At 48.2% G+C, this 6,847-nt stretch overlaps 2 long non-coding RNA genes across 2 annotated transcripts; both read right to left on the bottom strand.

Annotated features, from left to right (window-relative positions):
• Positions 1 to 3,407: 3,407 nt before the first annotated feature.
• Positions 3,408 to 4,353, bottom strand: LOC115768433. Its single transcript, XR_004018556.1, has 3 exons — positions 4,276 to 4,353; positions 3,799 to 4,073; positions 3,408 to 3,741 (listed from the first exon to the last, which is right to left on the bottom strand). It is a non-coding gene; the product is annotated as an uncharacterized LOC115768433 (long non-coding RNA).
• A 1,080-nt stretch (positions 4,354 to 5,433) lies between these two features.
• LOC115768434 lies at positions 5,434 to 6,346 on the bottom strand. The gene is made up of 4 exons (XR_004018557.1): positions 6,265 to 6,346; positions 6,030 to 6,206; positions 5,693 to 5,976; positions 5,434 to 5,572 (listed from the first exon to the last, which is right to left on the bottom strand). It is a non-coding gene; the product is annotated as an uncharacterized LOC115768434 (long non-coding RNA).
• Between the last annotated feature and the right edge of the window lie 501 nt (positions 6,347 to 6,847).

Raw genomic sequence — 6,847 nt, 5'->3', positions numbered from 1 at the left:
CAGCCACATCAACAACAGAATCAACAAAAATCGCAACAACATCAGCAATCAAAGGACGAGAGCTCGCAGCAGCAATCGAAAGAGCATCTACCACAGCCACTACAGCAACAGACAATACAAAGCAAGAAAGTGCCCGCACTCTTCTTGCCGATGGTGCCCGCAATTATACCACTACTAGATAAACTGAAAAGCAATCCAGGTGTTGGAAAATTCTCCACAAAGGCAACATCTGGCAGCGGATTACGTGTCCAATGTGAAGATCTGGTCACACCAACGCAATCCTGACCGCCCTGGCTGAAGAAGGCACTCATCTGCATACGCACCAACTACGCAGCGAAAAGGGATATCGCATAATCTTGCGCCATATCCATCACACTACACCCTGTGAATGGATAGCGGCCAAGCTAGAACAATTGGGCTTTGTCGCTCGATTCATCCGAGGCATAAAACACCGGTTTACAGGCAGGCCGCTGAATATATTCGAAATCGAACTGCAGACCAAAGCGGATGGGAGCCATGAAGACATCCTCAACCTGAAAGAGCTGGGGAGCCAATCAGTCGCGGTTGAGCGGCAAGTCAAACCTCGTGATCCAGTGCAGTGCCATCGGTGCCAGGCCTTTGGACACACGAAAAATTACTGCAGGCGGCCTTTCGTCTGCATGAAATGTGCAGGTGAGCACATGTCAACTGCGTGCACCAAACCCAGACAGGTGGAGCCCAAGTGCGCAAATTGCAAGGGCAATCATATAAGCTGCTATAAAGGCTGCCCTGCCTACAAAAACGCACGCAGCAAACTAAGGGCAAACCGAGTCATGGCCGATGATAAACAGCGGCAAGAACGTGAGCAGAGGCAGCAGCCACTGCCAGGAATCCAGCATCCACACCAGATAAAACCAGCACATCAGCAGTCAAGAGCATTAAAACAGCCAGGAGTCGCTAAGCTATCCTACAGTCAGGTCGTGCGTAACGGCAACGCTGCCGGTCGCGTACGAAACCCGCCGCCGAAATACACTTGGCCACTTTCCAGCAGCAACTACGATTGGAACAACAGCAAAATCAACTACCAAATCCTCCCATGAGGGAACAGCAGATCTCAGCAACAAACAATGCCAGTACACCGAATTCAGCTGAAAGATCCACCAACATGTCCCACAGCCGGCTTGTGTCCACAATCCGCAAACATACCCCGAAAAGAAAGCTTTTAGGAACACTTCAGCGGCCACTTCGCAGACGGCAGAATCAACAACAACATCGTTCGAACAATTCCAGGAAGCCAGCAACATCATCAATTAACAAGCCAGCTACTCCAACCAATCGTGACAAGTTCACGCACGGCCAAGTCGACTATAGTGCTCCCTTGCGCAATTCGTTTGGAAGTCATTTGGCCACTCCACAGCAGCATCAATGGATGAACAGCAGCAGGCAGGCAGGACACCAATCATCAATGTCCAAAAGCACTATACTCCAGACATTAGAACAAAAACATGGCAATGTTTAGTCGCATGGAAAAAGAATAGACACTCTATTAAATGTCCTGTGCAATTCATTACCATCCATAATGAAAACAATACAACAAACACCAATAATCATGTGTTCCCAAACATAGCCATCACAAACAGACAGCAAAGCAGCCCAAATGGACTGCTCTAGGGAAGCTGCCATCGCCAATGACGTCACTAAATATGTATAGTCGTACTCACAGCAGTACCGACTCTCAATTGACCATAGCCACTACTTCCTCAGCTGAAAATGTCCACAACAGTGCGCCAATTAGTACAGCAAATCCACATGTGACCATCCACAGGAGCGGCCAGAATAGCAACCCACTTAAAATTGCTTTCTGGAATGCATGTGGTATATGCAACAAAATGACAGAGCTAGAGCTGTACATGCGACGCGAGTCCATCCAAATTATGATGGTCATCGAAACTCGGGTTCCATCTGACGCCAGCATACTAAGCATGGACGGCTACCACACATACAGTACAACCAATCCACACACGTATCGGAGAGGTGGAGTCGCTATCTTTGTACGAAACGACATTAGACATGCCGCCCTTCATCCAATGTCCGAGAACTTCCTCCAGTTATGCCTGTTGCCTTACTTCCTGAAAATGAGAATAAAAGGGAAATAATTATAATTGCGCCAATATACTGCCCCCCAGTGTTCAAATGGTCAGTCGAACACTTCACAAAACTGTTCAGACATTTTGACAAAATCACAGAACTGGCTTCATCTAACTTTCTCCTCTGCGGTGACTGGAATGCCAGCACTCATGGGGGGAAACCCGCGCCTGTCACAGAGGCAAGCGCTCTTCGAAGCAATTCACACGCAAAGTCGATATAATGTTCTGGCCACCGGCGGAGCAACGCACTACCCGTACGATAGGAGGAAAAGACCATCAGCAATTGACCTCGCAGTCTACGGTGGGCTAGATAGCAATCGACTTCGAATCCACTCCTCTACGGACCTGGACTCGGACCACCTGCCCCTAAGAGTTGATCTGATCACTAACAAAAATCGAATCTTTACAACTCATACTGGAAATCACAGACTGCTACCTAATGGAGCCAATACGCCATCGTTTTCAGGAGCTTCTTGACCAGCAAATCCACTTAAACACCGAGATCCGCAGTGGCCTGGACATCGACGATGCAGTGAACATCTTCGTACGCAACGTTCAAATAGCGGCAGATGCAGCAGCACACAGGCAGATAGGAAACCAGCTTAGCCACCGGGCCCACCGCAGGCACGATCTTGAACTGGACGAGCCAACCAGACTATTATCGGAGAAACAGAGATGCAAGCAGATTTTAATGGCGACACGAACTCCAGAGGCAAGGCAACAATATAGGTCTGCACAAAATAAGTTGAAGAAGGCACTAATCCAGCTGAAAAACAAGAATATTAATAAAATGCTTGTGGACATGACACCCATGATCATACGCTATGCAAAGCTTTGGAGACTTACCAACAAGCTTAAAAAACAGCCGCAGCCCAATTGGCCAATAAAACAATACAGGCTAATGTTGGCAATGGGGGCGCGAGGCGTGCGACAAATCCAAAACGTAATATGGACGAAAAACTACTGCCGAAAAAGCGGAGGCTTTCGTCGCCCACCTTGAAGAAAGATTCAGTCCAAATTTCTCTAATTCGTCTGAGGAGCGTGCAGAAATTCGTCAGGAATGGAGACAACTGAGCAGCAGAAACTCCAGCAGCAACAAACAGACCAGGAGCTACAGCAGACTATTAGGCCAATCACGCTCAATGAACTAAAGCTAGAAATTGATGCACTAGGTAACGAAGTCGCCTGGAGAAGATAAAATAGATAACAGAATTATCCAACTTTTACCGCAAAAAGCGCTGCTATACTTACTGCTAATCTAAACTCTAGCCTAAGGTTAGGGCATTTCCCAAGCAAATGGAAACACGCTGGCATAACTATGATTCCCAAGCCTGGTAAAAGCACAGCTGAAGCAACATCATATCGTCCAATCAGCCTCTTATCGGGCCTATCAAAGATCTTCGAGAAGCTCTTAATGTCAAGGCTCTTCGAAGTCCAGGATTTTGCCAGGGCAATGCCAAGCCATCAATTTGGCTTCAGGCGAGAACACGGCACTGAGCAGCAACTGGCCCGCGTTACGCAATTTATATTACGCGCATACGAAGAGCGACATTTCTGCTCAGCGGTCTATATAGATATCTCGGAAGCCTTTGACCGCGTGTGGCATGACGGCCTGCTGAACAAGTTAATAAAATTGTTACCATTAAACCTTTATACGATACTTGAAAATTACCTATGCGAGCGCACCTTCGTAGTAAACTGCAACGACGGTGTCAAATCTAGAACAGGTCGAGTTGCTGCCGGCGTGCCCCAGGGCAGTGTGCTGGGCCCAATTCTGTACACAATTTACTCGTCGGATATGCCCCTCCCATCGCTCATGAGACGCACATACTTTGCGCCCAGCCAAAATCAAATGCTGTTATCAACATACGCCGACGATACAGTGATCATGTGTGCCTCTGCGCTTCCCTCGGGGGCTGTCGGACAGAACGAGGAATACCTTCGCCACTTCACAAAATGGGCGAAAAAATGGTCCATTAGTATCAACGCTAACAAAACAGGCCATGTGCTCTACACACTGAGAATCTAGCTCAACAGATAGAGAACGGTCACCACTACTAAATGGGCAAAGGATACCAAGCAAAACCTCACAGACATACCTGGGAATCATACTGGACCGGAAACTCACCCTCAACCACATGTCACTCACCTAAGTAACAAGCTGAGAGCAAGAGCATCCAAACTGATGTGGCTCCTTGGTCCCAACAGCAGACTGGCAAAGGACTGCAAAGCGGTCTGGCATACGATCTCCCTGTCTGGGGGGCGCTCACATCGGACACACGTTACAACGAATTCAGCGACTGCAAAATAAAATAATAAGAAAATCAGTTAATGCATCCTGGTACACCAGAAACGCAACAATACGGAGTACATACTGCCTTAAAACTGTTGACGAAGTCTTTCACTTGGCAAGTGACCGCTTTGCAAACTCGTTGGTCAGACATGCAAACCCTGAGGCACGAAACCTGCTAGAGCACCCATTTGAGCCACAGCGCCTACTGAGGCCCCGCTACATGCAGCAATTACAACAACACATACGACCGCTTCAGAATCATCATGGACCGCAACAGCGCCAAGCACAGCCACCGCACACACAGCACACTGCTCACCAAGCACAACAAGCACAACAAAGGATGCAATTTAGAGAGCAGCTTCCAACACTCCTCCGGCTTCAAGAAGAAGAGCTAGAGAGGCGAGAAAATGAGAGATTGGCCGAAATCCAGGCAAGGCAACAGATCCAGCAACCTAATCGGCCGCCTCCTAGAAGATTCGGGGAGTCAATAATAAATGCGTTAAGAAGAATGTATAGAAGCGGAGAAATCACCCGTGAAGAGTGGCAGATATTCAAGGCCAACCCCCAACAATCCAGCGATTAATCCTACCAGACTATGTGGACGAGAGGCAGCAGGATCATCAAACACAGCAAGCTCTGCCAATGCAGATGCAACAGGCACCATCAACGCAGCAACAACAGCAGCTAACTACGCCAACTCAGGAGTCAGTGAATCCGCAGTTGCAACCGCAGCTACAGCAGCCGCAACTCCAACAAACTCAGCTAACGACGACTGTCATCCAGGCCAGGCACCAACTCCAGCAAATACCTAGAAGATTTGGGGAGTTAAGAATAAATGCGTTAAGAAGAATGTATAGAAGCGGACAAGTTACCCGTGAAGAGCTAGTGGCTAACATCCAAGGCCAACCTCCAACAATCCAGCGATTAATCCTACCAGACTATGTGGACGAGAGGCAGCAGAATCATCAACCACAGCGTACTCTGCCAATGCAGATACAACAGGCACTATCAACGCAGCAACAACAGCAGCTAACTACGCCAACTCAGGAGTCAGTGAATCCGCAGTTGCAACCGCAGCTACAGCAGCCGCAACTCCAACAAACTCAGCTAACGACGACTGTCATCCAGGCCAGGCACCAACTCCAGCAAATACCTAGAAGATTTGGGGAGTTAAGAATAAATGCGTTAAGAATGTATAGAAGCGGACAAATTACACGTGAAGAGCTAGTGGCTAACATCCAAGGCCAACCCCCAATCCAGCGATTAATCCTACCAGACTATGTGGACGAGAGGCAGCAGAATCATCAAACACAGCATACTCTGCCAATGCAGACTCAACAGGCATCAGTAACGCCACAACAGCAGCTAACGACATCACCTCAGGGGACAGGAAACCTGCAATCGCTGACGCAACCACAGCAGCCGCAACTACAACACACCCAGATAAATACAGCCATCAGCCACGAAACACTCCTGGAGCATGGCCTCCAGAGAGTCCGGTTAACATTGGAACGCGTTCTAAATGAAGACATGGAAGTCGCAAGCTCCCAAGATGATCTGCTGGGTCAAATAATTAGTTTGGAATGAGCAACGGCATTGGCAGCGTCTACCAAAACAAATATGAAATAGCTCAACTGCTCCTTGTGGGCTCCATCCAACATCCTGACTCATAACGGAACCGATTTAATACTTTGCCGCCAAGTCAGCTGACATGCAATTCCTCGACAAATTGTGGAGTCTGAGAGACGCCAATAGATGTTTCCAAACCACGACACAGAAGTGCTGACCTGCAAATAAAGGCACAAATTAAACACTGTTTAAACAAAGCTTTAAATGCATACACACCAAGAACACGATGCGCCCACGACGGCCAACTGGGCCAAATTCTCAATTTGGAGTGAGCGAGTGCCTCGGCATCGCCCACTCAAACAAATATGCAACAGCTCAGCAGCTCTTTGTGGGCTCATCCAGCATCCTGAAACGCAAACAGCCTGCTTGCATGCCATCAAGTACAACGGAGCCGATTTAATACGCTGCTGTGACTACCAAGTCGACTGATATGTAAATTCTGGACAAGCTGCGTGGCGTGTGAGAGACGCCACCAGATATTTCCAAATCACGAATGATGATGCGCTGTCCTGCAACCAAAGGCACATAAATAAAAGCAAAAAATTGTTTAAAATACATACTTACCAAAAGATGACATGCTCCACGACGGCCTGCTGGTCGAATGCCCAATTTAGAGTGGGCGACTGCTTCGGTATCGCCCATTCAAACAATTCCTGGCCAAACTGCATGGCGTGTGAGAGACGCCACTGGATGTTTCCAAACCGCGACGATGATGCGCTGTCCTGCAAGCAAGGTTTGGGAACTCAATTTGGAGTGAGCGACGGCCTCGGCATCGCCCACTCGAACAAGGTATTCAACA

This window comes from Drosophila novamexicana, unplaced genomic scaffold (assembly GCF_003285875.2).
Source record: "Drosophila novamexicana strain 15010-1031.04,08,12 unplaced genomic scaffold, DnovRS2.1 tig00001782-arrow-arrow-pilon, whole genome shotgun sequence".
NCBI lineage: Eukaryota > Metazoa > Arthropoda > Insecta > Diptera > Drosophilidae > Drosophila > Drosophila novamexicana.
This window is presented reverse-complemented; position numbering and strand designations above follow the sequence as displayed.